The sequence below is a fragment of the Babylonia areolata genome, chromosome 3 (genome assembly GCF_041734735.1).
Source record: "Babylonia areolata isolate BAREFJ2019XMU chromosome 3, ASM4173473v1, whole genome shotgun sequence".
Taxonomy (NCBI): Eukaryota; Metazoa; Mollusca; class Gastropoda; order Neogastropoda; family Buccinidae; genus Babylonia; species Babylonia areolata.
The window spans coordinates 23,724,202-23,743,849 of NC_134878.1; the positions used below are offsets into that span (position 1 = coordinate 23,724,202).

Sequence of the window (19,648 nt, forward strand, 5' to 3'; positions counted from 1 at the left end):
AACTGTTATTCAGATTAGGCTATAGTCCCTGTCTGAAGGGGGAATCACATAATCGTAAACGAATGATTAATGTAATACAAACGTAATTTGTCAGGAAACAAGTGTACACAAAAATAGTAGGCCTGCAAACGAAACATGTATACATACTAAGTTGTGCTTATATACAGTAACTTCAGTGCTCTGTAGGCAAACGAAATCACTTTTGTGAAGACAGTTTCATTTCTATATACCAAAAGTAAATCAAATCTGAAAAGTCATGGATTTTGGAGGAACTTAATTCAATCAGTTTTATCCTCAGGTCATGTAGAACAGGACAACATAACATAGTATGGGTTTCGTTTTCTCCTGCTGCATTACATAAACGACATAATTCATTCATAGAACTTTAACCCTTGTATCTGTATCGATGTTAGGCAATGTTCTACACACCAAACATGAATTTAGATAATGCACGTGTAATATATCTCTTCATATCAACTAAAATATAAGGTTGCACGCTATTACAAGTCTTAAACATTGTTCTAAGAACCTGTCTCTAGTCTGGATGATATCGTGTCAGTCTTGCCACCTGCATTTGATAATTGTTTAAACATTAAAAAACAATCCTCTAGTATTTCCAATGCCCTGATTATCCCACACATATGGAAATCCATGTGAATACAAACATTTACGTACGCTTGTCACCCACATCTTTTTACCATTGTTACGTGAACTTAACCACATCTTATATACATAGCAAGGTAATCTATTATTGTATATCCTAGTTAAGTTTAGCCAATCACTCATGCACTTTACATACGAATTCAGATAAACTGGTGTATCTTCCAAGTTCACCACAGACAAAGACATTAGATGCTCGATTGTCAGTATGAAAGACGCGTACTGATCAGGATGGTGAGTATACAGTCTTACGTCTTTTCGTATTTGGCCCACTTAAACTCATGACCATGCTTTTGATCTGGAAACACACACACACACCCACACACACACACACACACACACACACAGAAGACCATGGCATTCAGATTTTATGATGGGGGCGGTGTGTGTGTGTGTGTGTGTGTCGTAGTTGCAATGAGGGAACCAGTCTATAGGCCTGTAGAAGCTGTCGGGAGTGTGTGCAAGTTGTGTGTGTGGGTGTGTGAAGGGTCAGGAGTCTATCGTGTTGATAAGTAGCACGCTAGCGACGCAATGCATGTACAGCCTCCAGCTTGCCCGCTTCCCTTTTCATAATTGATACATCCTGTTGTTGGCTGGTCGGGTTGGCAGTGCCACCTACGGTCTGTCAGCTCTGCAGCCGCTGGAGAGTACGTGTATACTGTACTAGCTGGAGAGTACATGTTTACTGTACTAGCTGGAGAGTACATGTTTACTGCACTAGCTGGAGAGTACATGTTTACTGTACTAGCTGGAGAGTACATGTTTACTGCACTAGCTGGAGAGTACATGTTTACTGTACTAGCTGGAGAGAACATGTTTACTGTACCAGCTGGAGATACATGCTTACTGTAACAGCTGGAGATACATGTTTACTGTAACAGCTGGAGAGTACATGTTTACTGCACTAGCTGGAGAGTACATGTTTACTGTACTAGCTGGAGAGAACATGTTTACTGTACCAGCTGGAGAGTACATGTTTACTGTACTAGCTGGAGATACATGTTTACTGTACTAGCAGGAGATTCATGTTTACTGTACCAATTGGAAAGTGCATGTTTACTGTACCAGCTGGAGATACATGTTTAAATAACAAGCAAGAGAATACGTGTTTGATGTAATTGCTGGAGAGTACATATTTACTGTACTAATTGGAAAGTGCATGTTTACTGTACTAGCTGGAGACTACATGTTTAATGTAATAGCTGGAGCGCCTACATGTTTACTGTACTATCTGGAAAGTACATGGTTAATGTAATAGCTGGAGAGTACATGTTTACTGTACTAGCTAGAAAATACATGCTTAGTGTAACTGCTGGAGAGTACATATTTACCGTACAAACTGGAGAGTGCACGTTTACTGTACTAGCTGGAGAGTACATGCACAGTATTCTAGTTGAAGAGTACATGTAAACTGTAGCATACTAGCTGGAGAGGACATGTAAACTGTAGACTACTAGCTGGAGAGGACGTAAACTGTAGACTACTAGCTGGAGAGGACATGTAAACTGTAGACTACTAGCTGGAGAGGACGTAAACTGTAGACTACTAGCTGGAGAGGACGTAAACTGTAGACTACTAGCTGGAGAGGACATGTAAACTGTAGACTACTAGCTGGAGAGGACGTAAACTGTAGACTACTAGCTGGAGAGGACGTAAACTGTAGACTACTAGCTGGAGATACATGCAAACTGCACTAGCTTGTGATGCATGTTTACAAAACCGTCTCTGAGACTTAAACATGACTGGCTACTGGCTAAGTTAGGGCGCGGACACACACACACACACACACACACACACACACACACACACACACACACACACGTACACACACACACACACACACACACACACACAGAATACTGACAGTCTGCATGCCAGTTGAAAAATACTTGTCTATGACCCGCCAGAAGATAAATCATATCCAGATCCCAATGTGTTAAAGGGTATACTTTTCTACCCTCACCCCACCCGCACTCATTCCTCATGTCATTCTTGGTTCGACGCTGACGCCCAGTTTCCTTAGTCTTTTTCTTAGAAAACTAAGTAATAATCTGTCACTATAAATTGTTTACCCGTACTCCTAGTTTCGGTTTTCAGTTTCAATGAGATGTAAAAGCTGATCCGCAGGTTTATACAGTGTATGGTGACCACATTTGCTTTGGGGGTGGGGGTGGGGGGAGACAAAAGAGCAGATGCCTGGCCATCGCAAGAATCCAACCCGGGCCGCTGCAGTGGTCAGTCCTTGTACAAACTCAAATCGTTTAATTCCCTCCTACAAAACCCAACTTCTTCGGATGATATGGATGACAGCTTTATCACGATATCAGCGCAGTCATATCATGACTCAATGCTTCAAACAAACAAACAACAACAACAACAACAAAACTCGACAACGTTGGTGGCAAGGGAAGGCAGAAAACGCTTTCGCCTTATTCTTCGGCAGATAATAGGCCGACTGGACAAACACACGCGCCTGGCACAGCCTGGAAAACAAATATGTGAGGAAAAGGGAGAACTCGAGCCCTCCCCCCCACCATCCCCCGCCACCCACCGCCGCACCCGCACCCCCTCCCCCCACCACTCCGAAAGACTGGCCGTTGAAGCCGAAGGGGACTGGGGACAATGCAGAGGCAAACAACATCTAACGGGATCCGGATCTCCCTCTTTGAGCTGTATTCACACCTTGGTGAAAGATGTCTGTGCAGGACTTCCGTGTGTGTGTGTGTGTGTGTGTGCCGGGGGGTGGAGGGTAGGAAGGGGGTACTGGGGGGGTTTGCGTGTGTGTCTGTGTGTGTGTCTCTGTCTGTGATGGAGTGTGTGTCTGTGTCTTTCACAGTGTGTGTGTGTCTGTGTGGGGTGGGGGGGGGGGGGGATTGTGTGTGTGTGTGTGATGTAGTCTGTGTCTGTATATATCACAGAGTGTGTGTGTCTGTGTCTATGATGGAGTCTGCGTCTGTGTTTTTGTGTGTCACTGTGTGTGTGTGCATGGGAGAGTGAAAGTTCAGTTCAGTTACTCAAGGAGACGTCACTGCGTTCGGACAAATCCATATACGCTGCACCACATCTGCTAAGCAGATGTCTGACCAGCAGTGTAACACAACGCGCTCAAATGAAAGACTTAGAGCGACAGACAGAGAGAGACTGGGGCAGAGACAGAAAATAGGTTTTCGTTAGGCTATTTTTAGAATGCGGAACTGTGGAAAACAAAATAGCAGTGGTGTTTACGCGAGAATAAACATCATCAGTGAAAATTTAAATTCGCCAAATACCACATGTATGAAAGAACGTGGAATTGAAAATGTTGTAACATAAGGTAAATTGAAATAAAACCAAACAAAACAATATCATTTTAATTTTCAATTTTGGCGATATCTGGTTATCTGTCGGCTTGCTACGTGGGTACAATGTCGAGTAATTCAAACACTTGTCGATGTTGGGTCTTTCTTGTGTGTGATGTGTTTGTCTGGCTTTTTCCTGCCTAAAAGAAAAGATAAAAATCTGAAGCACCATCAATACATCCAGGGATGGTAACTTTACTGACGAGTACAGCTTGAAAAATCATTAGAGAAAAAAAAGTCCCGCTAAAAAAAAAAAAAAATCGATCTTGTTTTGTATAATATAATGATGTATTTGTACAAATCAGAAAACGGGGCAAAATATGGAAACCCATACATTAATATTGAAGCTCCAAATTATGTTAACACAACAATGAATTACAGGTGAAGAATGTAAAATGACACAGGCAAACACAAAGATTCAAAGACATTCAATCCCTTTGCCCCTTTTGGGGTCTGGAGGATACAATAATAATGCATATTCATTGAATCACAACTTCAGTCCAACGATGTCTCCGAAACACGCAAAAACGCACACCCACTCACGCACACACACACACGCGCGCGCTAATATAATGATTTGCAGCAAAACATATCAAACTTAAACATACTGTAACAAAAGCTACATACCCTTTCAAAGTTTTATGAATTTACTTAGATTAAGTTGTGTTTTCTTCCCAGCACTGAATAAATTGCATAAACCGAACAATGACATATGTGATTTATATTTATGTGGTATCAAATTATTTCGAATTACAGTATTTGGGGGACATTCTAAAACAAGTGAAATTCATCCCCAACAGAACCCGTATTACATTCCTTGCAAATTCTGTTTTTGCCTTCTCTTCTGCCAATTTCGATCTGCAGTTTATATGTGGAAGCTGAAAATTTGCAAGTAAACATTCTACGGGGGAAAGTAAGCACAAGAAATCGTCACATTATTGGAAGTAGGGGGGATAAAAACTCAAATCTGTCATTTCACTTAAATGTGTGCCATCGCGTAACTGAGAGATATAAAGCGCTGCTGCATTCTATTTGATAAATCTGTGATATCATATGACTAAGTTGTAGGCCATGACATTTCTGTCTCTGTCTGTCTCTCTTTGTCCTTTCTCCCTATTGGCTACACATAGGTATACATGCACCCACATTCTGTGTGTGTGTGTGTGTGTGTGTGTGTGTAAGAGAGAGAGAGAGAGAGAGAGAGAGTAAGTGTGTGTGTGTGTGTTGTAAAAAAAAACAACAACACACCATTGCTAATCTATTATCCTCGAAATAAAGAATTTGTCTTGTCTTCTCTCTCTCTCTCTCTCTCTCTCTCTCTCTCTCTCTCTCTCTCTCTCTGTTACACACACACACACACACACACACATGCGCGCGCGCGCTCGCTCATTTTTTTCGTGCCATACTGCGTATTTGGGGACGGGAAATCATCCTGGATAGTATGTCGTGCTTCCGTTTCTCACAAAATGCTGCTGACGCCAAACTGTAATTGTACATAGGATGCTAAAGTTAATGAATGTGCGCAGGTGACTCTCCCACGTGAGTAGCCACCAGGAAAGGATGCTGCACGCACTACACCTACGTGCACTGACAGCGGTGCACGTGACAGGGTCTCGTGTGGGAGAACGGGACGTCTGCACTACGCCCCCTTAGAATCCACCATCAGGATGTCCCGAAATCTGAGTTCTGATCTCCAGCCCCGATCCTACACCCCTACCCCTTCCGACACCCTCCCACACACACACAGCCGCGCGCGCGCACATACACACACACACACACACACACACACACACACAGACACACACGCAAACACACACACACACACGCACGCACACACATGCACGCACGCACGCACGCACGCACACACAAACACCTAAGCGTGCGCGCGCACTCACACTCACACACACACACACACACACACACACGCCGCACGCGCGCGCGCGCACACACACAGACACAGACACACACACACACACACACACACACACCCACACACATCATGAAGCTGTGCTTTTGGCTGAGTAAGTGGCTGTGATTTTCTGGCTGAAAAAATGAAGACGATGAGTTCTGCGCATATCTCTGTTTCTCTGTCTGTCTGTCTCTCTCTCTCTCTCTATCTCACTTCTTCTCTGTCTGTCCGTCTCTCTGTGTGTCTCTCTCACTCTGTCTTTGTGTCTTTCTTTTTCTCTGTCTCTCTAATTTTTCTCTCACTCTTTCTCTCTCTTCTCTCTTCTGTCTTTGTCCTCACCCCTCCCTCTCTCTCCTGTAGTAGATACATGTATTTTACCGGGCCCAACATGACATACGCCTTCCGAAGCACCTCCCGCCCCCGCCCCACCCCCCAACAACAAAGAGAGAAAGAGAGTATACACGCACATTATTCGTTTTCATGCTTGCAAATGAACATACAGCTGTAAAACAATAATTTCCATGTTAGTTATTGATACTATAAACAGTTGCTTGAACACTTAATCAATCTGAGCGAGGAGTATTTTGAATAAGCATCCCATGCGGTAGTTTTTTTTTAAATCAACAAGAGAGAGAGAGACAGAGACCGAGAGGGTCACACACGAACTGAGAAGCAGTTTTTCAGAAACAGACAAATGAAGGCGACGTCCTGCCTCGGGTCAGGAAATTCCCACTCTGACTGCATCCGTAATCGGAACAGATAACACGTTGCGGACCACAACAACGCTTACCAGATGATGCTGTAGCTTTTGGCTGGCAAGTACAGAAACAGACGACAGTTGCAAAGTAAGTCTTTGTTTGCTTATTTGGAGTGACTGAAATTAGAATGACGTGGCGAGGATGCATATTCCCCCAAAACTTACGTTTTAAATAGAATCGCAGAAAACTATACCTCAAAGTGCCATTCTTGATTATTCGTGGTTCTATCTTTTGTGGGTAACCCAGTCACAAACTGTGAAGAGTGAATGTGAGTGAATGAAGAGTGAATGTGTCTGTCGTTTTATTGGCAAAGCTTGAGTTTGTTTGGCGCCCAGCGATCTTGTCGAGAGGAGTTATGCCTCGCATGTTAATTTCCCATTTTACATTCCTAAATTGTTGAACCAGTTTAGAGTACCAGACGACAATTTTCGCGTGATTTGCAGTGTAGGCGTGTGTGAAATGACTTTGCCGTGTAACCCATGCTTCTTATCGAGTGTTAGGCTTAAAAAACGATGCGAGATAACCTACATCATGAACCCAAACCGACGTTTAGCGACTGAAGCCGCCATGTTTTTCTGTACTTTGCTGCGTGGCTTGGGGCTAAAAACGGAAAGTCGCTCTCTTCACTCTCTGACTGGCACAAATTGAAAGTCTTTACGAACGATTTTACATATATACGCATTAGTGAATCTTTATGAAAACCGAGTACAATTACCCCCAAAATAGAGTCAAAGACCACTGAAAATGGGTCACAGTACCTGCCAATGGTTATATCGAAATATGTGCACGAGAATTGCCGTAAAAACGTGTACCTGAATTTTGTTTACTGACTGTGATAGGAAACTGTCATTTGATTTCTGTTTTTGTCCTTTGCATATTTTGCGTACTTTCCTTTCGCTGAAAAAAAAAATCAGAACAGGTCAGTCAGCCACTGTTCTCTTCTGTCATATTTTAACTAAAAGACACTGAAAACTTGTGGAGAGAGAGAGAGAGAGAGAGAGAGAGAGAGAGAGATTTAAGTTAAATAGGAAAGCAGCGACTGGGGGGAAGAAGCAGAAGGAGGGATTTCAGTTTAAAACGAAAGCGAGTCGCGAGTCTTGAATACTTTTCTTTCTTCGTCTTAGGGAGTGAGTGAGGGGGTTGGGGGGAGGATGGGGGGCATAGGCCCGCAGAGATAATGAGTGAGAGACGGTGGGTTGTTGTTGTTGTTTTAACAATTTTTGATAACTGTCTCCTTGTTTTTTGTTGAACAATTATGACGGCCTATTATTATTTTACTCACTATGACAAAGCCGTTGTAAATGAAAGTGACCCAATGAATCTCAGATAATCTGGACGACTGAAGACTAAAACGAACATTTAACTAGGAAATAAGGAACTTCTTGGATCTAACACGCTTGAATATGAATTTAGAGACAACATAAAGCACATCAGTAATGTAGTGTCCGCAAACTCGTAAATCGGGGATCAGGCTGAATTCAGGGACTGTATGGCAGATTGGATTGTTTGTGGATTGTAACAATAAATTATGTACCCATCCATTTGTTCAAATTCATGTGTTGAACGTATTTCTCTTCCCCCCTCCCCCATTCCCCACCATCTATCTCTCTACCCCCCCCCTCCCCCCCCCCTCTCTCTCTCACACACACACTTTCTGTCTGTGTGTCTGTGTGTCTGTGTGTCTGTCTGTCTCTGCTTTGCAAGCGTGTGTTTCTGTTTCTCTGTGTGTGTGTCTCTCTCCCCACTCGCTGTGCGCGCGCGCGCGTGTGTGTATGTGTTTCTCTCTCTCTCTCTCTCTCTCTCTCCCAATCTCTCTCTCTCTCTCTTATCGATGTCTTTCTGTGTCTCTCTGTAGTCTGTCTGTCTTTTCCTCTGTGTGTGTGTGTGTGTGTGTGTGTGTGTGTGTGTGTGTGTGTGTGTGCGTGTGTGTGTTGTGTGTGTGTTGTTGTTGTTGTTGTTGTTGTTTGTTTAATGTCCCGTCACACATATCGGTGATTGAAGACATTTTGTTAAAGTATTTATGAATACATCTGAGTATTATCGGTTAGAAGGGGTGGGAGATGTGGATGAATGGAGGGTTGGGGGAAACTGGGCAAATGAGGGTAAAAATGTGGGTGAAATTTGGAAGAAAAACAAAACAAACCAAAAAAACCCCTCCAAATACAGTTACAGGAAATTACTTAAAGGACTTCGCAAAAGAGAAGTCGTTAAACTGACAAGCGAAACAACTGATAATGAATGCAAAAAGTCAAAAACATCAACGTTCTCAGTCACTTGTGAAGACACACTTTCGTGTACAAAAGGCTTCATCAAGCTACAGTGAAAAATTATATGCTCAATTGTCAGGTTACTAAAGCATATACACTTGACATTAGAACAATACTTGGTCCGTAATGAATTTGATAATAGTCTGAGAGCTAAGCTCAGAATTGGTCTGCGAATCGGACCAAAGTCTGAGAGAGTCAACTGACGAGGTTTTAGACTTGAATTCAAGCACCTATAAAAGTCTCTTTCTAGTATATTGCTTATTTCCTTGTATGACAATGGGCAATATACTTTTATACTCTCTATATTATATATATATTATATATATATATATATATATTATATCTATATTATATATCTCTCTTATCGATGTCTTTCTGTGTCTCTCTGTAGTCTGTCTGTCTTTTCCTCTGTGTGTGTGTGTGTGTGTGTGTGTGTGTGTGTGTTTTCTCTCTCTCTTTCTCTCTCTCTCTGAGTCCCTAAGTCTGTCTCTCTGTCTGTCTGTCTCTCTCTCTCTTTCGCTGTACTTCTTGCTGTCTTTGTATGTTTGTTCGCCTGTCTATCTGTCTGTCTGTTTCTCTCTCTCTCTTTTTCCCCTCTGTCTCTGTGTTACACACACACACACGCGCGCGTATACAGAGGAAAAAAAGGAAAGAAAGCCACTACCCTCATATTTTCAACGAACGCACGAGAAGGAGCCCGACTGACGAACGTTGATTTAAAGGTACAGGTGAGCCGTGCATCTATTGATTTCCCTGTCGTCACGTGCAAACGTTCCATATACCTCACGAAGAACGCGACGTTAGCAACAACAATAACAACAACAAAAATTGAATGAGAATAACATAAAAGAAAAAGAAGAGGAACTAGTAAATGGATAAACAGATAGACAAAATATTAATAGATAAAAGGATGCAAAGGAAAGGGCTGTAAAGGACGGAGGAAAATGAAATAATATAATGAAAAGACGAAGAGGAACAGGTGAATCAATTAATGAATGAATAAAGGGGAACAAATGACAGGGTTATCAAAAGAAGAAAAGGGAAAATGAATGAACGTCTGAAGAAAGAAAGAAAGAAAAGAAAAGGGAAAGATGCAATTAAAAGTATTATGAAACGTTTGCAGAAGAAAATTCAAGACAGTGAATAATGAACAGAACAAGAAGAAGAACAAGTGGCAGGCTAGAATTACATCTCTCTGTCTGTCTCTGTCTGTCTGTCTGTCTCTCTGTCTCTCTCTCTCTCTCTCTCTCTCTCTCTCTCTCTCTCTCTCTCGAATAAAGAAATTAATGAATTATAGTAGAACATGAAACCGTGCCAGAAAGAAATATATATACATCGCCAATCTAGCGTTAATCGTCAAGCCACAAAGACTGAAATCGCTTTCGTGTATCATAATTAAACAGAAACATTATCGCACGTAAAGGAAAAAACAATATTGTCCATTGATTTGCTTCTTTTTTAACATTGTTCGTGCATATTCTTTGGGAGGCGGGACGTTAATGCGGTTGTTTGTTGAAGTTACTAGTGTTAAAAGAACTTTTTTTTGATTTTTTATTACGCAAAGGCACCAGTCATTTAGGTTTTGTGTCTTGTTTGTTTTTTTAGGGGATGGTATTGATCTTTTTCCTTCATGACATGATGATGTTTGTATCATGATTATGTAAATGTACATGTTTATTATGTAGATGTGCATGTTTAAATTGTGGGAAAGTGAATGTCATGTCTTTATTTCTTCATCTCTTTGCTACTTTGTGGATGTTTTGATTCATATTCAATTTCCATTTGCCCTGAGGGCTGGATGAAAAAAAACACATGTATGCTTATTCCACTTCCCTCAATAAAAAACTTCGTTCGTTCGTTCGTTCGTTGTTCTCTCTCTCTCTCTCTCTCTCTCTCTCTCTCTCTCTCTCTCTCTCTCTCTCTCTCTATATATATATATATATATATATATATATAAGGAAGCAAAGGAAAGGATTATATAAAGGCAAGAAAAGAAAATGGAAAATGCGTAGAATAAGAATAATTATAATGAACAGACAAAGAGGAACAGGTAAATTATTTGATAAATAGATAAATATTTTTTGATAGAAGGAAACAAAGGAAAGGGTTATGACAAGGAAGATTAGAAAAGGGGAAAAAATGAAGGTCTAAATTCGACATCACGCGCAATCAAACGTTTTGCCATTAAGTGAGAGACTTTTACCAAGTGTTTGCGATGTTTGCAATATAGTTCGGGCATGTGATGTGAAAGTGACAGTAAAATACTGATTAAACGAATAAAGAAATGAATGAATAAATAGATAGGAACATGAAACAGTTGCCAGAAAGAAAATATATAATAGCATCGCCAATCTCAGCGTTAAAATCGTCGAGGGCTACTGAAAATCGCTTTCGTGTATTCATAATTGTTAAACAGGAAACATTATCGCACGTTAAGGAAAAAAAATAATTGTCCTATTGAATGTTGCTTCTTTTCTTAACATTGTTCGTGACATATTTCTGTTCGGCTGAGCGCGACGTTTACATGCGGTTGTTTGTTGAAGTTACTAAAGTGAAAAGAACTTTTTTTGACGTTTGTGTATTACAGCCAAAGGCGACCAAGTCCATTTAAGGTTTTGTCGTCCATCTGTTAATGACCTCAGAATGAAGTCTATCCTAAGAAGTATTCTGATCCATGTGATTTCTAGACTTCATTTACTGTTATGAACAACAGATTGGAAGTCTCTTTTTCATTTGATTTTATATGTGGTTGTTGGTTTGTTGTTTTTTTTGTTTTTATATATCAGTCACAGAAAAGGTTGTATTCGGCGACTACTGAATCGTTTCCGTTACGGATTTATTTGTCAACTTTTCTTTCATCAGCTGTGAATTTCAACTTGAAAAAGCAAACAACTGTACACCAAGTTTTCTGTAAACGCCTTCAATTCAGAATGGGGCCAAGACCTTAGTCTGAGTAAACATTTTGTGTTCTTTCTCTGTGTGTGTGTGTGTGTGTGTGTGTGTGTGTGTGTGTTGTGTGTTTGTGTGTGACACGCACATGAATACACACACACACACACACACACACACAACACACACACACACACACACACACACACACACACACACACACACACACACGTTAAGCACAGTTTATTGAAGAAAGCACAGAAGACTTGAAAACTAGTAAACTGACTCCCCAACCGAATTCATTATTATAAAACATCTACAATGTTAACTGAGTGACAAGCTGGTCTGGGACCTGTCTGAAAACAGACTATGTGAAAAGACGTGTGATAGAAAAAGAAAAGATAGAAATAATACAGATAAAAGTGGTCACACACACACACACACACACACACACACACACACACACACACACACCACACACACACACACACACCACAAATACACACAGACACACACACACACACACACACACACACACACACACACACACACACACACACACACACACACACACCACAAATACACACAGACACACACACACACACAGACACACACACACACACACACACACACACACACACACACACACACACACACCACAAATACACACACACACACACACACACACACACACACACACACACACACACACACACACACACACACGCACACACACACACACACACAGAGGTGGGGTGCATTGGGGGGAGGGAGGGGGAGGGCAGGAAGACTTCGCAGTTACAACTCGTCAAGCCTCCATAATGAACCATCTTTGGTTTCCCCGATTTTTGGAGAAGGCAAGAGTTGCCCTGCACATGACGACAAACCACGAGTAGGTATGCTTCAAAGCCCTTGTGCAAACATAGACGTCAACTTCCTACATGCTTTGGACTGTTGCCAGGCCTGCGACACTTGCCTGGCGAATACTTATATATAATGTATACATGTACAGACGTCACAGGAAGTTGAGGACCACTTCATAAAAACAGAGTTCCTTTCATAAGGTGTTGAAAAAAATGAGAAGTTATTAAATTTTTACTGTCTGCTATAATACGGTCCATCACTGGCCTCTCACTGAACACCGAAACCGGCTGTTTCAGGCACACATGGACCATGAACACCTTGTCAAATGCGTTTGGAAAAAAATCGATGTTTCAGTACTAAAAAAAAAAGAAGAAAAACAGACAGAACACAAGAGCACATTTATTCAGTGGTTTATAAATGAGAGCTGTGTATTTTCAGTGTCTATTAAAAAAAATTATTTTAAAAAAAAGTATGCAAGAAACATCTCTGGCTTTGAGTGGTGCTCATTAATTTTCATTGGCTGCATACAGCACGGCTGTCTGCCGAAAACTTCAGCATCACTTCACCACCGTACACCGAAGAAGAAAACTGTACAAGTACACAAGTGCTTCTTCACTCTGTGTGTGTGTGTGTGTGTGTGTGTGTGTGTGTGTGTGTGTGTGTGTTGTGTGTGTGTGTGAAAAAGAAAACATCATGTCCCATAAACTTAGAAGACTTGTTTCACCATTTCAGTTGTTGATCTTTTATTGAATGTTAACATTTCAGAGTTAGATAATTACATGCGATTATTTGTACTGTTGTATGCAGATGACACAATTTTACTTTCAGAGACGAAAGAAGGATTACAGCAGTCCCTCAATGTTTTTCACAAATATTGTTTAGAATGGAAACTAGTGGTCAATGTAAAGAAAACTAAAGTGATGATATTTAATTCTACAAACAAGCTAAAGCCTGTTTTTAAGTTTGGTGATGCATGTTTGGATGTTGTCGATTCTTTTAAATATCTTGGCATCGAATTTAGTAGAAACGGAACTTTTTATAAAGCTAACAAAATGATTTATGAACAGAGCCAAAAAGCTATGTTTTCGTTACTTCAGTCAGCCAGAAATCAAGATTTACTTTTACATATCATTCTGGTGATTGGTGATGAGTTTCATTTTTTAATGGAATGTCCCAATTATGATCGGTTACGAAATAGATATGTTCCTAAAAAATATTTGTCTCCAAAATCGGTTTTTAATTTTTGTAATATGCTCAAAGGAGGCAAAAAAAGTCATTTTAGCTGTAAGTAAGATGATTAGATTTGCAAATGTTGCCTAGTTATGCTTTTGGAGTTAAAAGACATTTGTGTTTTCTCAACTTTTATGTGACATTGTTGTGTATTTGGAAATGTTTGTTCTGGGCACGAAAAGATTATTTTGCAGTAATCCTCCATACTCCAATAGGAGTGAAAGGATAATTAAAACTTGAAACTTGAAACTTGTGTGTGTGAACCTTGTAATTTATATGTCGTGAAATACGAGACTCTTGAACTGGGTGCATCGGCTATACATTGCGTTTCAGTTTGCAATATCTCGTCAGCCGTGTGATTGAAGACACAGCGTGTTGGTTGTGACGGGTCACAGCATGACTAGTTTGTTTGTTTGTCTGTTTGTTTATCACCTGTATTACTTGTCAATGGTAGCGATATTATGGGGGTTGATGTGGCGTTAAAATGTCAAGTGTGGGCATTATGGGAGCGGGCCGGATTGGACCCGTATTTTTTTGTTGTTGTTGTGGTTAATATAAACATTAACTGATATGCATCAGTCTCGATGTTCCAAGTCCTATTTTCCCAGCATGATTATGTTACACATACAGCATATGTAAGCGCGCGTGCGTACACACACACACACACGCACGCACGCACACACACTTTTTTACATTAATATTCACATGCACTCCCTTTCCTTTATCCACTACTTGACTCCTTTCCGTCTAAAAACACTTAAACTGAAGATAAAACACACACATTCCCGATGCATAATTATGTTACACACAAACGCACGCACACTTGCAGGCACGGACTGACATCTACACACACGCACGCACGTACATACGTACGCACGTACGTATGTACCTACGTAGGCAAAATTAATACATAATGTATGTGCACACTTACATACACAATACGTATGTAAGAACAACCCTACTTTATTACCACATGCTATCTCATAAAATTAATAATCATATACACACAACTATACTTTATAACCTCTTACTCTCACCAGCAGGAACAGGTCAATCAGTTATCAAGGAAGCACAGCCAATGTGTATGTGTGCTTTGTTTTGTGTGTGTGTGTGCGTCATGTGCGTCAGTGCAAGGTCATCCTGCTGACGTCATTGTCATTGATGTTGTGTGACCTACGAAGACTGAGAACAGAACAGGAACTATGTGCTATTTTCATCAGTCTGCACCGTGACTACCTTTTTTTTTCCCTTCGAATCCCTCTCTGCCCTCCCCACTCCTTCCCGCCCTCGCCGCCCCTACCCTCACGTTTTGTCCACTCTACCCCTCTCCCTCCCCCCCCCTCCCCACGCCACTCCCCAACACCACCTTCACCCAGAATGCCCCCACTCCCCATGTTCCTGAGCCTCTTGTCTTTATGTGAGAACGTCCATCAGACAGGACGGGTCTGTGAGAACAACGAGACGAAACAACCGAAATCACACACACACACACACACACACACACGCACACACACACAAACACACAAGCGTGCGCGCACACTCACACACACATACACACACACGCACACACAAGCGCGCGCACACACACACACACAAATGCACATACACGCAGCACACACAAACACACTCACATACACACACGCACACACACACACACACACACACGTGCGCACGCATACACACAACATCCACACACACACACACACACACACACACACACACACACACACACACAGACCACGACAAAATGTGTCCACTTCTTCCCACGAAGCGAATACGCTTCAGTTATGTTCAGTTATTATTTTGTTAGGGGCTGAAAACACACTCCGCGCCCTGTTGGGTACAGTTTCAGTTTCAGTTTCAGTAGCTCAAGGAGGCGTCACTGCGTTCGGACAAATCCGTATACGCTACACCACATCTGCCAAGCAGGTGCCTGACCAGCAGCGTATCCCAACGCGCTTAGTCAGGCCTTGAGAAAAACAAAAAAACAACAACAAAAAACCCGAAAAAAAAGGTGAATAAATAATAGATTAAAAAAAAACCAAAAAAAACCCAAAAAAACTGCTACCACTACTACTAATAACTATGTACAAGGCGCAAAAACTTGATGAAGTCAACTATAAGCGTACATAAATAAGTAAATAAATAAATAATAATTATAATATAATAAAGGTAGTAAGAATAATAATAATAATAATAATAATAATAATAATAATAATAATAATAATAATAATAAATGAATAAATAAATAAGACAACAATGATGATAAATAAGCAAATAAATGTAAAACATGAAGACACACATTCACACATACACCCACACATGCATAACAGATATGCACCAAACATGCAGTTTCACAGATATGAAAGCACAGTCAAATACACAGAAATGTACATGATCCCCAACACACACACACACACACACACACACACACATTACCCTGCAACTCCTCTGACCCCCTCCTCCACACACTCATTTCTAGTCTACGTATCGCAGCTTCCAGGGCACACACACACACACACACACAGATGGACACTTACTTGTACAAGCACATACACATACGCCCATATCCCCCACCCCCAACCCCACACACATATATACAAAGATATATATATATATACACACCCGCACGTTCCAATATCCCGTTGCTCCCACAGTGCAGGCATGCATACACTCACATACCTCATCCTCTACCCCCCCTCCCCCCGCAACTCCCCACCCCCTCACACACACACACACACACACACACACACACACACATACGCACGTGCACAGAACTCTCCTGACACTTGTGTACACTAAACACCCTCGCGCATGCATAAACGCACTCAAACACACAGACCCACACATACACACAAACACACACATACACACACGCACAGAAGCTGCCGTTGATTGGCCGCAAGAGGGATGGGAAAAGATCTCTGATGCCAAGAACGTGGCGTCTAGTGTGTTGCTCAGTCTATTGTATTTGGAAAAGTCCACAGAGACTGTTCCGTTTTGAAGAAATTTGCGCAATGTTGGTTTCGAAATGATGCCGATATTTGTTTGATTTGCAAAGCATCGTGCTCTACCTTTCATGTTAGACTTACGGCCGATCCCTCTCTCTGCTTTTATTTCTTTGAGGCGATCGATGGTGTGATGGCCTTGTACCTGTTCTTTTTGATATTCTTTGACTTTTCTGAGGATTTCCGATTTTCCTAGATGTAGGCCGCTCGTTGGTGTTGCGTTACCAGCAAGTCTGTCAGCTCGCTCATTTCCCTCAACACCTGCATGTCCCGGGCAGTATGACCATGTGAGTTTTTTAATCTGAAAGTTGCGCGTTGCCTTATGCCACTCTGGGCTTCCCATTCCGTTTTCAATTTTCTGTATGAGGTTCATTGAGTCGGTTAGAATCATGGCATGTTGGTTTCCGGACGTATGGATGGACGATAGCCACTGGAGGGCATGTGTCACAGCTTCAACTTCCATCGTTAGGCTGGAGGTTGTGACTTTGTAGGCAGCATTCTCTTCCCAAATTGTTTTTCCATTTTGTTTCGCAGTGAATCCCCAACCGGATTGGTCTTTGGTGACAGCCATCTGTGTATATGATGATGTCCTCTTCTCTACTGTTTTCTTCTATGAGTAGCTTCACTTCCGCATCAGTTTTGCCCTCTGGCCATTCCCGACAGTGTCTTCCTAGAGTGGGTGAAATGGCTGTGTTGAATAGATGGTTGAGGTTTTCGGGGGTTTTCTCCCATTCTTTTGTTTCTTTCAGGTCTTGTAGTCGGCATACTAGCTGGATTGTGTTTTCTGCTTGCCCCATCCATGATCTTCCTCGTCTTAGACGGCTGCCTTTTGGTTCTTTGACTGCGTCATGCAGTGGGTTTTGAGGGTTTTCTAATGCTTTGAATTAGATCTTAACCTGTTCTAATTTGTTTGTGGCCTGCACTGAAAGAAGGTCAAGCGGGTATCGCATGGTTTCTGTGGGCGTGTCTTTTGTTGTTCCAAGGATCAGCCTCATAGCTTCATTTTGGACTCTTTCTAATTTTAGAAGGTTGCTTTGAGATGGTGTTGTTAGCCCAAGTCCGAAGTCGATCACACTGAGGACGAGTGATTGGTATAGCAGGAAGAGGTGGCGTTGTTCAATACCTTTGGTTGCCATTGCTTTTAAGACTGAAAGGCCCTTTTTGCATTTGAGAACAGTATTTTCCGTATGTTTTCTGAAGGTCAGCATCCTGTCGAAGTGTATTCCTAGGTAGCGTAGGCATTCAGTTATCTCGATCTGAATCCCGTCGAAGGACACAGGTGGTGGTGATTTGCTCGCGGTTCTGTTGTTGAGGGTGCTTTCGCTGGATTGATGGAAGATCCTGTGTCTTTGCACCATTGAGCAATATTGTTTAGTTGTTTCTGGACGGCTTTAGTTCTTTCCTGAGCATCTTTCGAAGTTTTGAAGATCAGGCCATCGTCCGCAAGAGTAAGCACCCGAGCTATTCCATTGTTGTTTAAGTCTGCAAAGCCCTTCGTGTAGACATCGTAGAGGACAGGAGAGAGCGGAGACCCTTGTGGCAGTCCCATGGATATAGAAGGTGCAGACATCCAATCTCCGAGGCGTAGGACGACGGTTCCTGAAGCGCTGCTGCTATCCATCTTGTCAGTGTCAAACTTACTCCATACCTTAGTAGCAGCTCCATGAGGTGCGCAAACTGGACTTTATTGTAGGCATCTTCAAGGTCGATTGCTACTCCTAGTGTTTCTTCTTTTCTTTGAAATCCTTCATACACCTCATATGCAAAAGCAACATATTATTCATCAATTGACAAAACAAGGCATTAATATAACTTTCTGCAGGGTACCTTCGCACTGTGGAATATCTTCAAATGAGTGGGTAGACCAAGCAGCTAGAAGAGCAGCACGTAATTTCAAAGGCGCAATATAACTTGACATCCAGTTAGATCTACATGAATGGTAGAATAGAAAATGTATCTAGAAATCGATTTCAGAAATTGCTTATAGATTCAAATAATCAATATTACCAATATTGTGTAAACACAAAGAAAGCGGCTGATCCTAAATATTTTCTAAATTTGACACCAACAGCACATTCAAGACAAATTACAATTCTAATGTATAGAATTCGTTTAAATGCCTTTCGTACCAAATTTTCTATAAATTTGAAATCTATGTGTGGTAAGCAAATAATTGTAAGCCATCTACCAGCCGCCGTGGCGAAGTGGTTAGCGTCGCGGACTGACGGCTGGGAGGACGCGGGTTCGAATCCCAGCGGAGGTGGGTTTTTCGGCCCGTGGCCGGCTCCTACCCAGAGTTGAGTGTGCTGTGGGCTTAAATGGGGAGACTGGGACCACACAGTCGAGTGTCATCCACTTCAAGGATGCGTCTTTGGGTGTGTTGCTCTAATTACCTGACCAACACTGCAAGTGTCTGTATCTCTCGGGCCTGGTTAACGCCGGGATATCATTATGACAGGAAGCGTAGAGTACAGCCTTGTCACGTAGTCCCAAACCAAAATGGACCTCCACAGCAACATCGTCATCATAATCGTCACCCTCCTTCTCCTTCATCGTCATCAATATAAACAAAATAGTCTCAAAGTCTGTGACCTTTCATGCCCTGCTCTCATGGTGACCTCAGTTTCGATACCCCTCCACTTCCGTGCTTGGGGTAAGTCCTGTCAATGTGGTCGGTGTCGGCAGATTCATGGGGGGCTGTTGTTTGAGGGACGTGGTGGCGGTC

The 19,648-nt window shown here is 41.9% G+C and overlaps 1 protein-coding gene across 1 annotated transcript in view; it reads left to right on the forward strand.

Moving 5' to 3' along the window:
• Positions 1–6,675: 6,675 nt before the first annotated feature.
• LOC143279862 (uncharacterized) overlaps positions 6,676–19,648 on the forward strand; it is a 78,061-nt gene continuing 65,088 nt past the window's right edge. The window contains exon 1 of the mRNA XM_076584124.1: positions 6,676–6,752. The gene's annotated coding sequence lies outside the window, so the exon portion shown is untranslated. The remainder of the gene's footprint in view (positions 6,753–19,648) is intronic.